Raw genomic sequence first — 19,603 nt, forward strand, 5'->3', positions numbered from 1 at the left:
CTGTACATGGATGCAACTAATCATCTAGTAAAATTTTGGTTATCTGTATACTCAAATAGCTTTACCTTAAGAAGGCAGAATGTGTAGCAATTCTGAGCGCAAACTTTGCAGTTAGGGTTTACTCTGCCATTTTCCAGCTGTGTGATAAACTCTCTAAGTCTTAATTTCTCCTCTGTGATATAGGGATAACAATACACATAGGAAAATCTACATCATAGGGTTATCATAAATATAAAATGAAATAACATAGGTAAAACATTGAGCAACATGCTTTGCTTATGGTAAGTGGTTACTATACTGCCATTATTTTAATTAAGTTCAACTGGACTAACATTCACTTGGATGTTGTAGTGGACACCAATTGGAGTGTCTTTTTAGAACAGTATGATCTCCCTCTTTCTGAGAAAGGTGGGGATAGTCAGACGTACATAGTAATATGGCCTCTTTGATCAGAGTCAACAGGTCTAGGAGTAGAACCTGACCCTAACCATGCCAGTCAAGGTCCTTCTCTAGAAGTTTTCTTTTTTCTTTACTTTTCTTTTTTCTTTTTCTTTTTTTTCTTTCTTTCTTTTTTTTTTTTTTTTTTTTTTTTTTGAGATGGATTCTCACTCTTGTTGCCCAGGCTGGAGTGCAATGACTCAATCCCAGCTCTCTGCAACATTGCCTCCCAGGTTCAAGCATTTTTCTTGCCTCAGGCTCCCGAGTAGCTGGGATTACAGGCATGTGCCACCATGCCTGGCTAATTTTGTATTTTTTAGTAGAGATGGGGTTTCTCCATGTTGGTCAGGTTGGTCTTGAACTCCCGACCTCAGGTGATCCGCCCGCCTCAGCCTCTCTAAGTGCTGAGATTACAAGGGTGAGCCACTGCATCCAGCCTAGAAGTTTTCAGACTAGAGATGGAGAAAGAGCTTTATTGAATCTCAGAGGGTGGAGCTAAAATATGTCACACTTAAACACTATAGGGAGCTTGTATAGTAGCATGTGAAGGGCTCAGAGAGAGAATATGGTTAAAGGCAGAAAGAAGCATTGCTTCAGTCTTTCATCCTGTGTTTATTAAGCACCTCTTTTCTAGATATAGCTATAGGCACTGAGGACACAACGGTGAGCAGCACCAGACAAGAGTCCTGTTTCTGGGGTTCATCAGCTGGTGTTGGAGATTAGTGTTACGGAATAAACACAACCAAGAGTGACTGACTGCACAGTAAGTGCTGTGAAGGGAGGGATAAAAGTCCATGACATCTTCTACAGAAGAAAGCAGATGTAGCCTAGGGAGTCAGAGAAGTCTTCTGGGAGTAAGTCACACTGGAGCTGATACAAAGAATCAGAAGTAGCTATCTAGGTAAAGATGGAGAGAAAGGTGAATCAGGTATGGGGGAGAAACATGGAGAAAGAATCCAGGCATTGGCTGGGTGTAGTGGTTCATGCCTGTAATCCCAGCACTTTGGGAGGCCAACGCGGGAGGATCACCTGAGGTCAGGAGTTTGACACCAGCCTGGCCAATATGGTGAAACCCCGTCTCTACTAAAAATACAAAAATTAGCCAGGCATGGTGGCGGACACCTCTAATCCCAGCTACTCGGGAAGCTGAGGCAGGAGAATCACTTGAACCCGGGAGACTGAGGTTGCAGTGAGCCGAGATCACGCCATTACACTCCAGCCTGGACAGCAAGAGTGAAACTCCGTCTCCAAAAAAAATAAAAAATAAAAAATAAAAAATAAAAGCCAGGGAGGAACACGTAGCCTTTAAGAAACTGAAAAGAAAAGTTAAGTGTGGAATGGAGGTTCAGAAAATAGGCTCTGGATTCAAATTATGTGGCTTCAAACAGAGACCTACTAATAATTAGCTGTGGCTCTTTGGGTAAATTGTTTAAACACACTCTGCATCAGTTTCCTCAACTGCTTAAGGGGATGACATAGCAATCTCAACGTGGGCTGTGAGGACTGAGTTAAATATTATATGCAGAGCAGTAAGCACAATGTGTTCAGCATGCATTAAGTGTTCAATGTCTACGGACAGTCTCTGACTTATGCTGGTTCAACTTACTATTTTTCAACTAGATGGTGAGAAAGCAATAAACATTCAGTAGAAACTGTATTTTCCGTATCCATACAACCATTCCGTTTTTCACTTTCAACACAGTATTCAATAAATTACATGAGACAGTCAATAATTTATTGTAAAATAACCTGTGTGTTAGATGATTTTGCCCAACTATGGGCTAGTGTAAGTGCTCTGAGCACATTTAAGGTAGGCTAGTCTATGACGTTCAGTAGGTTAGGTGTATTAAATGCATTTTTGGCTTACAATATTTTCATCTTATGATGTGTTTATCGGGATGTAATCCCGTTGTAAGTAAAGGAGCATCTGTATCTGCTATCATAGAGGGTAAGAGTGCTGGAAAAGTAGGCTGAGAAGTAGCCGAGTGCATGAGAGCTTATCAGATTTCCATTTTGGAAAGATCACCACGTCTGCAAAGTAGAAAAACGATTTGACAGAGACAAGATTAGATAGAGAAGCCAGTTAGGAGGCAATGGCCATGCTACAAGGCTAGGTAATGGTAGCTTGGATGCGGATGATGACAGTGGAGAGGACAGATTTTAAAGTGTTTGGGAAGTGAAATCTGTAGGACTTGGAGACAAACTGGAAGTAGAATGTAACGGAGAGGAAGGTGTCAGGAGAAGCAGGAAAGCTCTAAGAGGTGAAGGAAGAGGTGAAAGGTCAGGAAATGCAAGTACAAACAATTATAATTCAGGATAATAAGTCTTACTGAGGAAATGGGAGCAAATTGCTATGAGAACCCAGGAGAGAGTATGTTTGTAAACAGTCTGAGGGTCCCTGGGTATTTCCTTTACAGATTTTGGGAAATTGCTGGTTTTTTGAACTCACTGTCAAAATAGACCAAAAATAATGTTGAGATTATGTTCTTACGCTTTTTTCCAAAAAATCAGTTGGTGACTCACTGAAAGCACAACATTTCTATATCTGAGTGCTTTATCTTTATGCTTCATTATTTTGTCAAAACTCTGAGGCCACCATCCTTAGCAAACTAACACAGGAACAGAAAAACAAACACTGCATATTCTCACTTACAAATCAGAGCTAAATGATGAGAATAAATGAACACAAAGAAGGGAACAACCAATGCTGGGGCTGACTTGGAGGTGGAGGGCAGGAGGAGGGAGAGAATCAGAAAAAATAACTGTTGGGTACTAGGCTTAGTACCTGTGTGATGAAATAATCAGTACAACAAATACCTGTGACATGAGTTTACCTATATCACAAACCTGCACATGTACCCCTGAACCTAAAATAAAAGTTAAAATAACAACAACAACAACTCTTCTGCACTTCACTATACAATATTCAATGCTGATTTTCAGATACAAAACTATAATTAGGAAAAGCAAGCATTTCTGATAGACAGTGCAGACAACAGATATTGGACCCTTAATGGATCTTACCAAGCAGATAGTTATTCTGTCTTCCCTGAGGGAAGTAAGCAGAGGGGTGGAGTGGGGGCAGTGTTCACTCCATGCTCTGTTCCTTCTGTGAGAGAAGAATTTCCTCTAGGGCAGTGGCCCCCAACCTCTTTGGCACCAGGGGCTGGTTTTGTGGAAGACAATTTTTTTTCCACGGACCAGATGGTGGAGGGAGATGATTTGGGAATGATTCAAGTGCATTACATTCGTTGTGCATTTTATTCCTGTTATTGTTCCATTGTAATATATAATGAAATAATTATACAACTCACCATAATGTAGAACCAGTGGGAGCTCTGAGCTTGTTTTCCTGCAACTAGATGGTCTCATCTGGGGCTGATGGAAGACAGTGACAGACCATTAGGCATTGGATTCTCATAAGGAGCGTGCAACCGAGATCCCGTGCGTGCACAGTTCACAATAGGGTTTGTGCTCCTATGAGAATCTAATGCTGCTGCTGATCTGATGGGAGGCGGAGCTTAGGTGGGAATGCAAGTGATGGGGAGCAGCTGTAAATACAGATGAAGCTTTGCTTTGCTCACCTGCTGCTCACCTCCCTCTGTGCAGCCCGGCTCCTGCTGTACCATCCATGGTTAGAGGTTGAGGATCCCTGCTCTAGGGAATCTAGAGGCAAACGTACAAGCATGTCCCCCACAGCAGGATGATGCAGCAAGTTAACACTAAAGAATTGAATGAAGTTTCTTCTGAATGTGTGAGAGCTATACTTCATTTTTCATAAAACAACAAAAGAAATTAGGCAAAAAATACTTTCTTATTTAATAATTTGGAGTTTATGCAAACAAAAAAATAAATAATGCAAGTTTTAAAAATGCTAATAAAATTTGTATTTCTGAAAATTGATTCAAAAATATATATCATTGTTTGACAAAGAATAGCTGTAATAATAAACTGTAGTTTTACTAAAATGATAAAATTCACTGGAGGATATAAAAAAGAGGCAGCAATATTACACAATCTTTAGTTAGGAAACTGAAAAAAAAATTAAATAAAAACTCAAACCACGAAATCCCTAGCTAATGTTGAATATCCAAACACCTAGTTCTATTTTTTAAATGCAGTTTTGTTTGTCTGTCTGTTTTGTTTTATATCGTGATTTAAGATGTCAATTCTTAAAGAAATTATTCTCTAAAACTTTAGAATTTCAAAATTCTCATTCATATTGATGCCATGAGGTTCTACCATGAAAGTGAATTTTGATCATCCTAGTGTTCACTTACTAATAAGTGTTTATATTATATGTGTGTGTGTATATATATATACACACATATATATATAAATGCAGTATGGTATGAGTTTTCTCTTAATGCCTTAACAAGTAGCCACAAACATTGTGGCTTAAAATAAATGTATCTCACAGTTCTGTAGTTTAGAAGGCTGACATGGGTGTCACTGGACTAAAACCAACATGTCAGTCTAGCTGCATTCCATGTGGGAGGTTCTGGGGCAGAATCTACTTCCAGGCTCATTCGATTTCTTAGCAGGATTCAGTTCCATGCAGTTGTAGGACTGAAGTTACCACTTCCTTGCTGGCTTTTGGCCAGGCATCCTTAGGCTTCTAGAGACTATGCGAATTACCTGCTATACTTCTCTGTGCCCCCACCTTCTGCCTCATCTTTCTTGTTTCCTAGCCCACATTTCTTTGACTTCATCTGGAAAGAGTCCTCTACTTTTAAAGGCTTGTTTATTAGATCAGGTGTATCTGGATAATCCAGATGATAATAATCTTTCTATATTAAGGTCCATGACCTTAATTACATCTGTAAAGTCCCTGTGCCAAGTAACAATGTTACATATTCACAGGTTCTGGGGATTCCAGCATGGAAATCTTGGGGAGGGGGTATTTTCCTACGTACCACAAGGATATATTCCCAAATAGTTATTTGTTTGAATCTTTGGAGTATTCATAGAGTCTAAAAAGTTTTTAAATAAACTAGTAAAAAATTAAAAAAATACATAACATGTGTGCTGCATTTTCATAAGGAAATTTGTAAATCGTACTTATATTAGCTAACATTGTTTTATGTCTTAAATTATCATCAAATTATACATGTTTGGTAACTCCCTTTGAAGTAAATGAGCAACATTTATTCTCTATAAAACTTCCATTTTAACTAGGCACATTAGATATCATTAGTACAAATTCATTATAAATTGCATTCCAGATTTCATACAGGGTTTATTTACCCAGATCTTGTTATATATGAAAAGTTAACTAAGATAATATTAATATTAGTTTTAGTAAATGCCCTGCAGTTAACGAGAATCTACTTAATATGAGAAGCAATTCTTGCTTTCTTTTGTAATATTCACAATGGATGAATATCTAATCCGTGTTTAGTTTATACTTATTAATCTAACCATTCTACATTTATTTTCATTCTAATGATATATGTAAATTCAAAAACATAATTTAAGGTAGATGGATTTTAAATTTCAAACTTTGGTACTTAATGTCATTAATTATGCTGAAAGGTACATGAATTCTCTATAATTACCTGGCTTATCACTATTTTAATGTAACATCCTCTTTTAAAAATGTAATTTTGGTTTTTTGGCATTAGTCTTTGATTCATATTTTATCCCAGCGCTGCAGTCTTGGATATCTGCAGAGATGGATCTATTCCTAACAAGGTTTTTGTTTGTTTGTTTGTTTTGGAACTTGGTAATGATTATAATACTGATGGCAATTCCTGTCACTCTTATTAGGCTATAGCTTTTCAAGGCAGAGTGGTGCTCCCTGATCCTTCTTAAGCCCCTGTTTAAATGTAAATTAGAGGAGACCAATTTACATTACCTATTCCAGGCATCCATATGCAATACCAGATTGCAAAAGGAAATATTTGTAAGGAGATATCCCTATATTTATCTTATGACACTCATCACTATGACACTTTAGTGCTTGAGAAGCCAAACTAGAATAATTTCAATTATCTACCTAAGAAAAAAATAATCCAAAACAGACAGACTTTTGTGTCTTTCAAAGCTGGATTGAGTAAAAGGGAGTGAATTTTAGTGCTTTTGGTCTAATTAGATAGCAGTTTGGTCCAAAGGATTATTTGCATCCTTTCCTGAACTCAAGAGATTAAATGCCCTTAACTGAATTTTGAAAGGCAGAAAGAGACCTTAGATGGTCTGACATCACTTTTTCTAGTTTAGAATTTAATTTTTAAAATGTTCCAGCTCTAGGTAAATGATGGTACAGTATCGTGGGCAGAAGGCAATTATGAGCAGCATTCAAGGACAAAGGAGAAAGAAAAGCAGCAAGACCCTTCTCCCAGACTGCAGAAGGCAAAAAGTCAGTGAAAATTTAGATTTCACCTTTGAAGACAAAGTACATTTTTCTAAATTTTCATCAAGTTTTCTACTTAACTTTAACTTTGGTGATTTGGTATCCTATTAATTTAGAACTTGACTGGAAATTTTTCTTATCAGCTGAAGTGCAGTTATTATCACCAAACCTCCATCACCTGAAAATAGGCCAGGAGAAGCCAGGAGAACAGAATATGCTCCTTGTTGGTATTTAGTGAATGGGAAAAGTCTCATTGATATCCCTTACACAAGATGTCACCTGAAATCCTTGGATTGAGCCTCATTGCTTTCTCATTTATAATCTATGGAACTTTAACTCTCTGGGCCTAACTGTTTTCAGTGGCAAAACTGGGTCCATATTACCCATTTCACAGATTTATTTTAATGGCTAATGGAGATCATGCTCATGAAGTCTTTTGCTTCTGTTTATTATGTAAGGGTACAGTGATGGAAGATGCTATTAATGCTATCATATTATTTAATTAGATGCTCATAACAAATCTGTGAAACAGGCAAGAAAGGCATTATTATTATCATTTCTTTTAAAGAAATTGAAACTCAGAATTAGTTAGAAGCTTTCTTGTACATGATGAAAGGTCCACAGTGATTTCCACCTCTCCAGGCTGCTTCTCAGCCATGCAGTTTCCCATCTAGCTATGAAGGAAGCATAATTTAGAGTATCTTTTTTATTAAAGATATGGAGTCACCTATCATGTACATAACACACTGCTAAGTATGCCAGAGGAAACAGACAGCACAGTTGTTACCCACGCTTCCTGTTAATCAGACATGAGGCCTGTGATACTTGGTTCATGGCCCTTCTTGGCTCAGAAAGTTGACTCAAAAGCATAACCATGGTGTTGAGGTCAACATTAGTGCTGCTGATAACATATACGCTGTTACATACCAAGGACTTGGTGCTAAAACTGGCTTTATTCTTCATTCTTCTATTCAAAATAATCACTCCTCATTATCCATTATTTTTCCTTTTCTCTCCTCATTGAGTAGACTTTTATTGGTAGATAAGCAGTTAAGCCTGACCTCTCTAGTGGGTAAATGTATTATTTCCTTTATGTATTTATTTTAATGTCTCTGAAAAAGCAAAATGATTAGCCTTGAGAGTGAAAATACAGATGATTTTTTCTGCATCTATCTATTGAAATTAACTAGCATTAGGTCCTTAGTAACAATGTTAATAAGCCATTTGAATTTCTCTTCCTTGACATAGAAATTAAATAGCACTGGTTGAAGAAAACATACATTTTTTTTTTTCCAAATGTTGGATTATAAAGGGGAAGGTAGATAGAGTAGGATTGGAAAGGCGTGATACCTTTTCTTGCCCAATGTAAGGGTCGTGGCTGACACTTCTATAACAAAAGACAGGTTGACAAGAGAAAAGCATAGCAAACTTATTTAATCAAAATTTTATGTGACATAGGAGCCTTCAGCAATGAAGACTCAAAGACGTGAGGAAAACTATTTTTATGCTTAGTTTCAGTGAAGAATAGACAGCTATGTAGAAATGTGATTGGGCAACAGGGTATGATCTAATTGTAATAGACTGAGTGGGAAACCCGGAATAGCCTGCCCAGTTTCTTCTTGGCTGCTCTATGTAGCATTCCTGCCTCCTGGGTACAGGTAGGACCCCTCTGGAAGGAGGGTCTTATGACCTACTATCCGACAAGGTGGGTCACAGAATTTCTTTATGGCCAGCTCCGACACAGAAAAGTAGAGGAAGGTTAGAATAATAGTTTTAGGTTTTATAGCTTGCTTTGGAGAAGAAGAGTTCTAGTTTCTATGACCTGTCTTAGGGAATAGGAATTCTGCCTTTTGTGATGTGCTTTAGCTGAGACATAAGGGCAGGAGATCACAGGGCAGGAGAAGGCCAGAGAGAGGTGGCTTCTGAGGCCTTCCAATCTCCTTTGGTTCAAAGTACTCAACATTCCAAAGCATTATACTTTGGGGTATAGTTTTCTGAGCCCCAACGGCAACTTTCTTATAAACTTTTTTTACAACACCAAACAGAGCCAGCATTATCTTTTGAGAGACACAAGGAGATGGCTGACATTCCCTGCAACCTGAGTATGTTGTCTTTGATCATATAACATGCTGACAGATGACTGTTGGTTACAACGATGTAAACATATAGGAACTAAGCAGGTAGATTGAGTTAGATGTTGGTATGTTCGTGTTTTATGTACGAATGTGTGCCTGTGTGTGTTGTGGGAGTGAGATTAGGTGAATTGGAGTTGCTAGACATTGAGAATGGAAGAAAGAATAAAAGATACAATGGCACACACAAACAGTCTAGATGCTCCAAAACCCTAAGCCCTGATTTTGATCAGAATCCAGTGGAGCACACACTTTGTATGTCTCCTACAGCTTATCATTCTCCCTTTATTCCATTAGCTCTGTTTTAAATCTGTTGGGTAACAAGACAACTCTAGGGAGCTATGTTTTTTCCCCTCCAGTTTCATTTCAATATGAGGTCTGTGTAACTAGAAAACTCTGTTTTGAGGCAAATAGCATGACCCACACCATAAGACTATTTCTGAATGATGGAGAACCAGGTTGGTTATAGCAAATTCCAATAAGCTTCTTTTCTGAGCTTGTTCCTTATAGCTCAGTCTTAAAGTGTTTATCTTGCCATTGGGAAGATGGACTAGTTGTCTCAGGTTTTGTTTTGTTTAACTGAAATTATGCAGGCAAGAGACAGGAAATGGCTAGAATTGCCATTCACCATGTAAATGGGAACAAATAAAATCTTTCCAGATGCACTTCCACAAATTGTTGTTAAAAATCACAGAAGATTGCCCTTATTCTGAATTCTAGAAGTCTATCATATTTTAGAATCCAGAAAATATGATAGAGCATAATGAACTACTTTTCCAAGGTATCTCTATGGAATTTTAGGGTAAATTATTCTCTTGTGATAAACTGGGATCATATATCCGGATTTTAGAATTGGAAGGTGTTTTATAAACCAGCTAATTTAACCACCTTTTAACAGAGATATTAACTGAATCATAGAGAGACCAAAGAGCTTGCCTTATTTTGCATAGGAAGTTAGTGAAAAGTTCTGAATAAGAACAAATTTAAATCTCCAGGAAATCTCACATGTTGGAAAAATCTAGGCATTTTGAGGAAAAAAACATGATAAGAAACTGAAAATTATTGCTAAATGAACTATAGTGAAGATACTCTAATTTGATTCATCTAACAACAGGAACAATTAAACTACTCTTTTCAGACTAAGTGATATGTGGCTTACCGATAATCCAGTTCTTTCAGCTGTAGCTACCCAACATGCCTCTTTCTGGTGAATGTCACCTCACAGCTGAAGCAAGTTTATGGGGCACTGCAGTTCCCCGGGCGCTCTTTGTTCCGTGAGGAACCAGAGAACTTCAGTCTCAGGGACTGTGAATCCACCACCTTTCATCAGTCTGAAATGCATTTTAAATCAATGTCAGGCTGGCTGCAAAATTGATGTCGCCAGCTTCATAGTAACTCCAGCTGTTCCACAGTCCCGGGAGTACCTATCCCAATTACATATGATAAAACATAAGAAATGAGCAAAAACAATAATTTTATGCTAGCTGACTGAGATAAGAGACAAAAAAGACAAAATTATAAAACTGCAGAATCGAAAACAATACTCCTAGCCAAAGCCAATATAGGACAAAAAAAAAAAAAAAAAAAAAAAAAAAAAAAAAAAAAAAAAAACTCCTGGGCATATTATCATGGATGTAAAGAAAATATATATGGATAGAAGTTTTATGTTGCGCTATATACCAAAGTAAAACTATTAAATTTTGGTGTCTTCTCTGGAGAATGTTGAAAATCTTTCTTTTTCTTTTGTCTGGCATTTCTGAAGCTATTTTTCTCACATCTGACTTTGGTTAGCCAGTATTTCAAACATTATTATACTGAAAATGTTATTATATTGAAAACTCAAGTAAAATGATTTTGCCTGTAGGTCTCAGATTCCACTCAGAATTCTTTAATTATTAGTAAAGAAGGTTTGATTTTTGCCATATTGAAACCAGTCTCCTTAATACTTAAAGGATGCAAATATTTTTGGTTTTAATTATGTGCCACTAATGTAGTCATCAGAGTTTGTACATTTTGTTATTCACTATTTCCCTGCTTGGTGATTACCTGACCAGAAGTGGAAAAGTCCTCCATGAGGTAGCGCTTAACACTATTTGCCTGCATGGACAATTTGGCTGAATGTGTTTTTGTTACACTGACAAATCTGAACACAAAGTGATGGCTTGATAATGTCCATTGCTTAATTGGCATCACTTGGAAAGTTGTAGAGAATTTTGGTATGCTGGATGATGCTTTAATCAAAGTAGAGGGGAAGACCAGGTGTGGTGGCTCACACCTGTAATCCCAGCCCTTTGGGAGGCTGAGGCGGGTGGATCACCTGAGATCAGGAGTTCAAGACCAGCCTGGCCAACATGGTAAAATCCCATCTCTACAAAAATAGAAAAATTAGCCCTGTGTGGTGGTGGACGCCTATAGTACCAGCTACTTGGGAGGCTGAGGCAGGAGAATCTTTTGAACCAGAGGTTGCAGTGAGCCAAGATCACACCACTGCACTCCAGCCTGGGCAACAAAGTGAGACTATGTCAAACAAACAAACAAATTGAGGGGAAAATAAGATGTTTTTTGTAACCAGACATAAGGGAAAGTAATGAGTAAAAAACTAAGAATAAATAAAAATGTGACTATCTGAAAAAGAAAATGTAAACCAAATTTTCTATCTCTGTCATTTGCTTGGGAGAATTAGGGTGGTGGAGTGGAAAACAGGATTTATTTTTAATATATTGAGAAGCAACAAAGAGCAATGGTTAAACACTCAGATTGTGGAGCCAGAATTTCCGGGCTTGAATCTTATCTTTGACACTTTTCGCTGTGTCAACAATAGCAAACTGCTTAATCTAAGTTAAGTCTCAGTTACTCAGATCTAAAATGGGGCTAATAATAGCATCTACCTCATAGACCCATTGGGAAGACTGCATGAGATAAACTGTGTCTTGATCCCAGTCCAGGGCATGACCCTCTGTAAATGTTAGCTGTTATTATTATTAAATCTCAAGAGTGTGTTGTGGTTATATATGGGAGAGCTCTAAGGAAAACTGTAAAGCCCGACCAAGAGAATATAAAATTAGTTTTGTAGATAAAAGGGATTTGATAAGACAAATAAATGCTGCAATGGCTACAATGTAAACTTGCTGGAAATAGCTTTAAGAGTGTGGGATCGTAACAACCAATTTTAAGTTGGAAGAAAAGTAAGGTTATTATTTTTTAGGTCCAAGTAGAATTGCCTAATCGATTCCATACATGGTGTAAGACTATATGCCTGGCGTCCTTTCCCCAGCTCCATTGTAGGGGAAAGGGTGGGAGATCTAGTAGAAGGTGACTTGGCATACTAAGCAGCACAATCTGTCTATTCATTCTCTCAGGAGATCCTGGTGAGACAAGAAGCTGCAGACATTGCTGGAAAGGGGACGCGAGTTTCCATCCAGTCTTTGTAGGCCAGAAAATCTTGAGGCCAGAGCGATGATTCATCACTAGACTATGCTCGCCCGAAAGGGAAGCCTGTACTTTGGTAGTTAAACTGTTTGGTAGAGACTAAGTGGTAATATACAGGTGCACTTATAGTGGGGTCAAGGGGGCAGGTTCCCCTGTAGGTTGCAGTTTCCATATCATTAAAATTGTTATAATCAAAACTTTCTCACTGCTGAGTTATAAAATTAAAAGCTATCACTTGTTTAAAAAACTACCTAGTCCAAAGTTTGGTAGGTAGTAGTCATAACTACAATTGCTAATTCCTTTCCCTTCACTTATTTTTTCAGTATTTTTTTCCACTATTCTTTTAGATACGTTCTTGCTTATAAATCCAACTGTGACATTTTGTTGAGAGAAGGATGACTTCTCATTCATTTTTCTTGCCTACATAGTTCAGTTGATAACCTATTGCTTTTCCCTTGGCATTGTACATTTCCTTTGTCTACTTTCTTGGTCCTGTGATGAATTGTCCTTTTCAGCTCCCTTCTGTGCTCAATATCTTCTATTTGCTCCTTCAGGTCCATTTACTACCTTCTCTACTCTGCTCTGCTTTAAGGACTCTATCAGTGGCTCCATGCTTTCTGGCTTCTGGATGGGTTTGACTAATGCAGAAAGGCAAAACACTGAATATGAGGAATGTATTTCATCAGCTCCCCTCCTATAGGGTCACCTTGGGCTGGCTGCGTTGGCAAGGTGGTCTTCTCTGTCTCCTTATTAGGGTTGACAACCCGGCTCCACTTCCCATCAGACCTAGTGCTGGCTTCTCACTGTTACTAACCCAAGACCTTAATAAGTAGCTGCCTTTTAAAACCTCCTCTAATTACCCAATTTAAACCATGCTATTTCTTTCCAGCTAAAATCCTGAGACAGCATACTGCCTTTACATTTGGATTCAACCATTCTTGAATGTCATTTTTCTATATTTAAATAAGCATGTATCTTACATTCAGAAAGCTTCAAATTGATAAGAAAAATCAAAGAACATTTAAACATATCTCAGTATACATTGCTCTTGTTTCAAGGTTTCACTGATCCAATTATTAGGTGCCCCAGTGGATGAGTTTCTAATCTGTATGTACATTTTTTCATGTTAGTATAAAAGCTAGAACCTGGCTAATGATATAATATATGTTGTAAAATTTTATGTAAGATTACTTCCTTTCATGATTTCTTGTTTAGAAAATAGTGACTGATTGTCAATTAACTTTATAAATAAGATGCTTCCAGGTATAAATCTCTGGGATAGAATTATGGTGAGGTTTTATGTTCTGTGTATATATATTTAAATATACAGTAAACTTACATCACTAACCCAGACACTAGATAAAACGATAGGTTATTTTAGTACGTTGTAAATGAAATAGCTACTATTGAAAATTTTTATTACTTAAAATTCTAAAGATTTGAAATTAAGAGCTGAGTAGAAATGTATTCAATCATATAAAACATACAAAGAAAGGATGTTTGTTAGAAATTAAATGTCCTTTTTAGAACTAAAAACATAGCTACCATTTGACCCAGTAATCCCATTATTAGATATATACCCAGAGGAAAATAAGTCATTCTACCAAAAAGACATATGCACACATATGTTCACTGCTGCACTATTCACAATAGCAAAGACATGGAATCCACCTAGGTGCCCATCAATGATGAACTGGATAAAGAAAATGTGGTATATATACACAATGGAATACTATGCAGCCATAAAAAAGAATGAAATAATGTCCTCTGCAGCAATATAGATGCAGCTGGAGACCATAATCATAAGCGAATCAGTGCAAGAATAGAAAACCAAATATCACATATTCTTAATTATAAGTGAAGGCATGAGTTGAACAACTACCTATTGGGTACCCACTACCTGGGTGACGGAATCCATACTCCAAACCTCAGCATCACACAATATATCCATGTAACAAACCTACACAGATACCCCTGTATCTAAAATAAAAGTTGAAATTTAAAAAAAGAAATGAAATATCTTTTAGGCCGGGTGCAGTGGTTCATGCCTGTAATCCCAGCACTTTGGGAGGCCAAGGCAGATGGATCATCTGAGGTCAGGAGTTCGAGACCACCCTGGCCAACATGATGAAACTCCGTCTTTACTAAAAATACAAAAAGTAGCCCGGCCTGGTGGTACGTGCCTGTAATCCCTGCTACTAGGGAGTGCCGAGGCAGGAGAATTGCTTGAACCTGGGAGGCGGAGGTTGCAGTGAGCTGAGATCATGCCACTGCACTCTAGCCCGGGTGACAGAGCGAGACCCCGTCTCAAAACAAACAAACAAAACAAAACAAAACAAAACAAACACAACAAAAAGGAAGATGTGAAATATCTTTTAAAGATTAAATCTGTTTTTCACATTTGAGAAAAATCAAATGGACTTTAGCAAATACTTTACAAGCATGGCATAAGAAAATGTAAGTGACATAATGGTCAATTATGAGACTGACTTAATATTTTCTCTTATTTTTGGGTGCTCTGTTAAAATTCAGAGTTCTGTGTTACACTACAGCACATATTTTCGGAGAACTATTAGATGTGTGCTATAGTTGCTAATTAGTATTGGTAGTTCCTCAGTTTGTAGCCAATAGGGTACTAGATATTGGATCAGAAAAGTATCTGACATGCCTTGATATGTGCACTCAAAAATCAAAAACTAAATATTTTTCTATGTTTCTAGAGAATTTTTAAAAAGATTACTTTGGTTTGTAAGTATTCTCTGGGAAACATAAATGTGAAAACCGAATTTAACTTTCTGGTGCACAAAGAACTGTCTATTTCTGCTCGTATGATGCCAAATAACGTCATTATAAAAAAGTTTCTGTGAAAATTCCAGTTTGTCCAAATGCTATTTTATTCCAAGTATAGTACTGTAAATGTAACGATAGTTGTGTTAATTATATGTTACATTTATGTAACATATATAATACATGATGTATTACAAATATGTATGTGTGAATGTGTATATATGTACACACATATATATTCTATTTATTGATTTACTCAGGGAATATTTGTTGAGAGACATGGTCTCTGTCCTCATGGACATTACATGCAATTACGCATTTGTTATATATTTGAATAATTTTCTCCAGAAAGAACACTAGAATTTAGGACTATTTAGAAACATAAATAGGAAAATGAATGAAATATTGTTAATCGAGGCATTTTGAAATCAGTGGATTTTCTCTTAGTTTAGAAAATAACTAATCTCACATAAATCCAAATATTAGATCTCAAGATACCTTTTTCTCATTCCTACTTTTAATGTTAAATAAAAGTTAAACTGGGCCCGGCACGGTGGCTCATGCCTGTAATCCTTTGGGAGGAAGGACTTTGGGAGGCCGAGGCAGGTGGATCACCTGAGGTCAGGAGTTCAAGACCAACATGGAGAAACCCTGTCTCTACTAAAAATATAAAATTAGCCAGGTGTGGTGGCACACGCTTGTAATCCCAGTTACTTGGAAGGCTGAGGCAGGAGAATCACTTGAATCTCCGAGGTGGAGGTTGCGGTGAGCCGAGATCACACCAGTGCACTCTAGCCTGGGTAACAAGAGAGAAACTCCATCTCCAAAAATAAATAAATAAATAAATAAATAAATAAATAAATAAATAAAATAAAAGTTAAACTTTCTCTGATCCTCATTTTGTAATTTTAGGGATATATTTTAACTATACTGTTAAGTTATTATAACCTACAAATTATTGCATTTGATCTTAATTTGGATGTCATTCAATAATATCTTAGAGGCACTTAGTTTTCATACTTACTTGCATTTTTGCTAGGAATTATAGTCTTTCTATGTTGCCAGAAAAATGGTTTCATTTTCTAAACGCCATGATCTGATCTCTAGTTTTATATATTATGCACAATTCACAAATTTTAAAAAAATGAATAAATAATACATTGTCTATGGTGTATATTTAGGAGTTGCTCATGTAGGACCCAAGCAAGGGTATGCATAATGACAAGTTGGCAGAGGGCAATTCGGGGACCCTAGTGACCTCCCAAGATAGCTTCAAAGATTTTATTATTTTTACAACCATTGTAAAAACAAATAAGAAAACAATAATGGATAATCTGATAATAAAAATAAAGATAATAAATTATTAATGGCACAATAAAATGAGAATATTGTAGAAAAATGTAATAGGACTAGATACGATATAGCCCATAACCATACATTTAAAAAGGCATTAAATTGCAAGTGTTCCCAGCATGGTCACCCAAGTTGAATATCATGAAATAGATAATGGTTCACTTGATACTTCCTAAAGTTTAGAGAGCAGCAGGGGTAGAAAAATTCATTTGTCATTTGAGCTCTTATGAATGACTAAGAGAAATATGTTCTCATCCACACTTACCAGGCAACTGCAGGAAGAGTGGGAGGCACGTGGTGGAGGCCTGTGACATCCAATGCAAGAACCAAAAGATGTACAGCTGTTGATGAAGGAAGGGAATGCTGTTTAGTGTGGGTGGAGAAACAGTATCTTCGGAAAGGAAAGCCAGATCCTGGCAGGAAGGAAATTCAGATCATATGATTTTGAAATTACTGATCCTGAAAATAGTATAGAAGTAGGTTTAAGTCTTCATAGAGTTTGTGTTCTTCTATAATCAACCCAACAATGGTTCTTCCTATCCCTCACAGATATGTTTGCAAAACTACAGTGCCACAAGGAGACACCTTTGGTTATCAAACGTGGCTCTGCATAACCATCCACAAGTAAGGAAGCACAGACCTGCCCTAAATAATTTTGCTTCATTAACCTGCAGGATTACTTTGAAGTGCTTTAAGTGGAAAAAAAAGTTACAGGATATAATTGCTGTAAACTTTAACAGAATTTTCATAAAGCCTTTAAAAGATTAATACATAAAAGATCAGAGAGGACTACTGGGGATTAAAAACTGTTTATAGAAGAAAACACAAAGAATAAGCATCTATGGGCCATTTTCTGTATGATGAAGGGTAAATGGATACCCAAAGGACTAAACTCTGAGTAGAGAGCTTTGGTATATTCATGACCTGTGATGGAAAGGATTGCAAACTCTGCTAGTGATACAAGGTTATTTAGAGTGAAGATGAATAAAAACTCAGAACCTAATTTCAGATTTAAAGAATATTTTTCAAATTCTTAACATACGTAAAGAGCTTTAAAACCCTTGACATGAGAGTGCATATAAGTAAGAATAATTTCATTGCTTGCTCCATTCAGTAGTTATTATATTCAATCTCAAGTAGGCCAGCATTTTAGCCACCAGTCAAGAGATTTCTATAAAGTTTGCGAGGTGCAGAAATCCTTGGGATGTATTTTATTGGGTGCTTTAAATGTACTATATAAAGCATTAGTGTGGAGAAATTATAAAAATTATAACACTCTAACCATTTCATTTTTAAAATGAGTTATCTGTATATTAAGTGCTGATGGTGTAAGTTAAAAGCACATAGGGAGAGCTTAAATACATGAGTGGGGCACAAAATGCATGCTCATTTTCCATTTTTCTCTGGCCACTTTCAGGTATAATACATATCAATTAACTGCCTAATCCATTAACAAGGATGGTTTCTCACCTGCATGTGCCTAAATGGAAGTCTAGAAATATCCCAGTTCAAGACTGCAGTGGGTTGTTATCTTGCCTTTTTCCTTTAGTTTATAATTTATTGCTGAAATGAAGCCATACTGTGTCTAGTGTAACTGTACACTTTATTTGAGGGTGTAGAATTAGTATATCTTGATGAAAAAAAGGTTTTTCTGATTATGTACTTTGTGACATAGGTGAATATATCCAGAAAACTTATAAGACAAAAACTGCACAAGTTACTGGGTGTCTGAAGATGTCAGGAGGCAACATGGAATTTTTAATGTGCTGGAATGTAAAAGAACCACTTGCTGAGAGTAAGTAAGCCCTGTAATATCCACCCCATGCCAGAGCTAACTTCTGAGAGTAAAGTACTTGTGTTCATCAGAAGCATAACATGGGTGAAAATGAACTAAAACCATGGAATCTTCGTATGAAATAGTGTTACCATGAACAAATGATGAAAGAATTCTCTAATGTGCAACCACTAGGACAGTTCTGCCAGCAGTTATGGAAGAGAAACTGAAGAAATCATGTGACACTCTTTGAGAACATAAATAAATTATAAAAAAAAGAAAAAAAAAAGAAGTAAGCTAGGAGAACAAAGAGCTGGGGACCAGTACTTTTTAAGATTTAAGTTTAGGAGCTAAGCCTTGTCAGTTTTTATTGGTTAATAAGATTGAGGAAATAGGTGGCAAGTACAGATGGTAAAGAGACTATATTCTAGGTACAACCCTAAGAGCCTTCAAAGTGTATATCTTTTTTATGATTCTTTCCTAGAATGTTCTTTTTTCTTACTTGACAGTCTCTCAGAGGATTTAATCCACTCTTCCAACTTTAATTTCCACCTACATCCTGATGACATCTAAATAAATATTTCCAGCCCCAATATCTCCCAGAAGTTCTAGATGTAAATTTCCAAATGTCTACTGGACATGTGCCTCCAGATGCTTTACAGGCATCTCAAACTCAACCTCTTTGTTGCTTCCTGGTCCTTCTGTTTTGGAGCTCCCTGTGTTCATTATCTTCCATCAGAAAAACTTTCCAATTATATTTCCCAAATATTTTACTAAGCCCACTTCCTTTCTTTCTTTTTCTGACAATATTGCTCTAGGTGGGATCTTTATCATTTATTTTCCAGATAATGCCATAGTTTCCACTTAACTGCATTGAGGCTGTCCTCTTCTCTAATCTGTATTCCACATAACTCTCAGTAATAGTTCTTAAATTGATACATACATGTCCCCACCTATTCTCCTCAAAATCTTTACATTGTTCCCAAGTTTCTAAACAAGTGGTTAAAACTCCTTATCTTGTACCGTATCCACCAAAAATACTGGATTCAGTGGTTATTCCCTGAGGAAGACATGATTTTATGCCTCCTTTTTTTACTCAAGAAATTCCCTGTTTACGATTATCTTCTGTCCAATTTCTTCTCATGGAACTTATAAAACTTCTGGGTATGCTTTAATTCCCCAATCAAATACCACATCTTCTGTCAGACTTTTCTGACTCTTTTGTGCAATTACTATTATTATTTGAGATGGAGTCTCGCTCTATCAGCCAGGCTGGAGTGCAATGGCACAATCTTGGTTCACTGCAACCTCCACCTCCCCGGTGCAAGCTATTCTCCT

At 36.9% G+C, this 19,603-nt stretch overlaps 1 long non-coding RNA gene across 1 annotated transcript in view; it reads left to right on the top strand.

Moving 5' to 3' along the window:
• Nucleotides 1–8,733: 8,733 nt before the first annotated feature.
• Nucleotides 8,734–19,603, top strand: part of LOC126943830 (uncharacterized) — a 31,811-nt gene continuing 20,941 nt past the window's right edge. Inside the window, exons 1-3 of the long non-coding RNA XR_007721870.1 lie at nucleotides 8,734–8,892; nucleotides 17,041–17,115; nucleotides 18,167–18,286. This is a non-coding gene — a long non-coding RNA (uncharacterized LOC126943830). The remainder of the gene's footprint in view (nucleotides 8,893–17,040; nucleotides 17,116–18,166; nucleotides 18,287–19,603) is intronic.

The sequence above is a fragment of the Macaca thibetana genome, chromosome 1 (assembly GCF_024542745.1).
Source record: "Macaca thibetana thibetana isolate TM-01 chromosome 1, ASM2454274v1, whole genome shotgun sequence".
Taxonomy (NCBI): Eukaryota; Metazoa; Chordata; class Mammalia; order Primates; family Cercopithecidae; genus Macaca; species Macaca thibetana.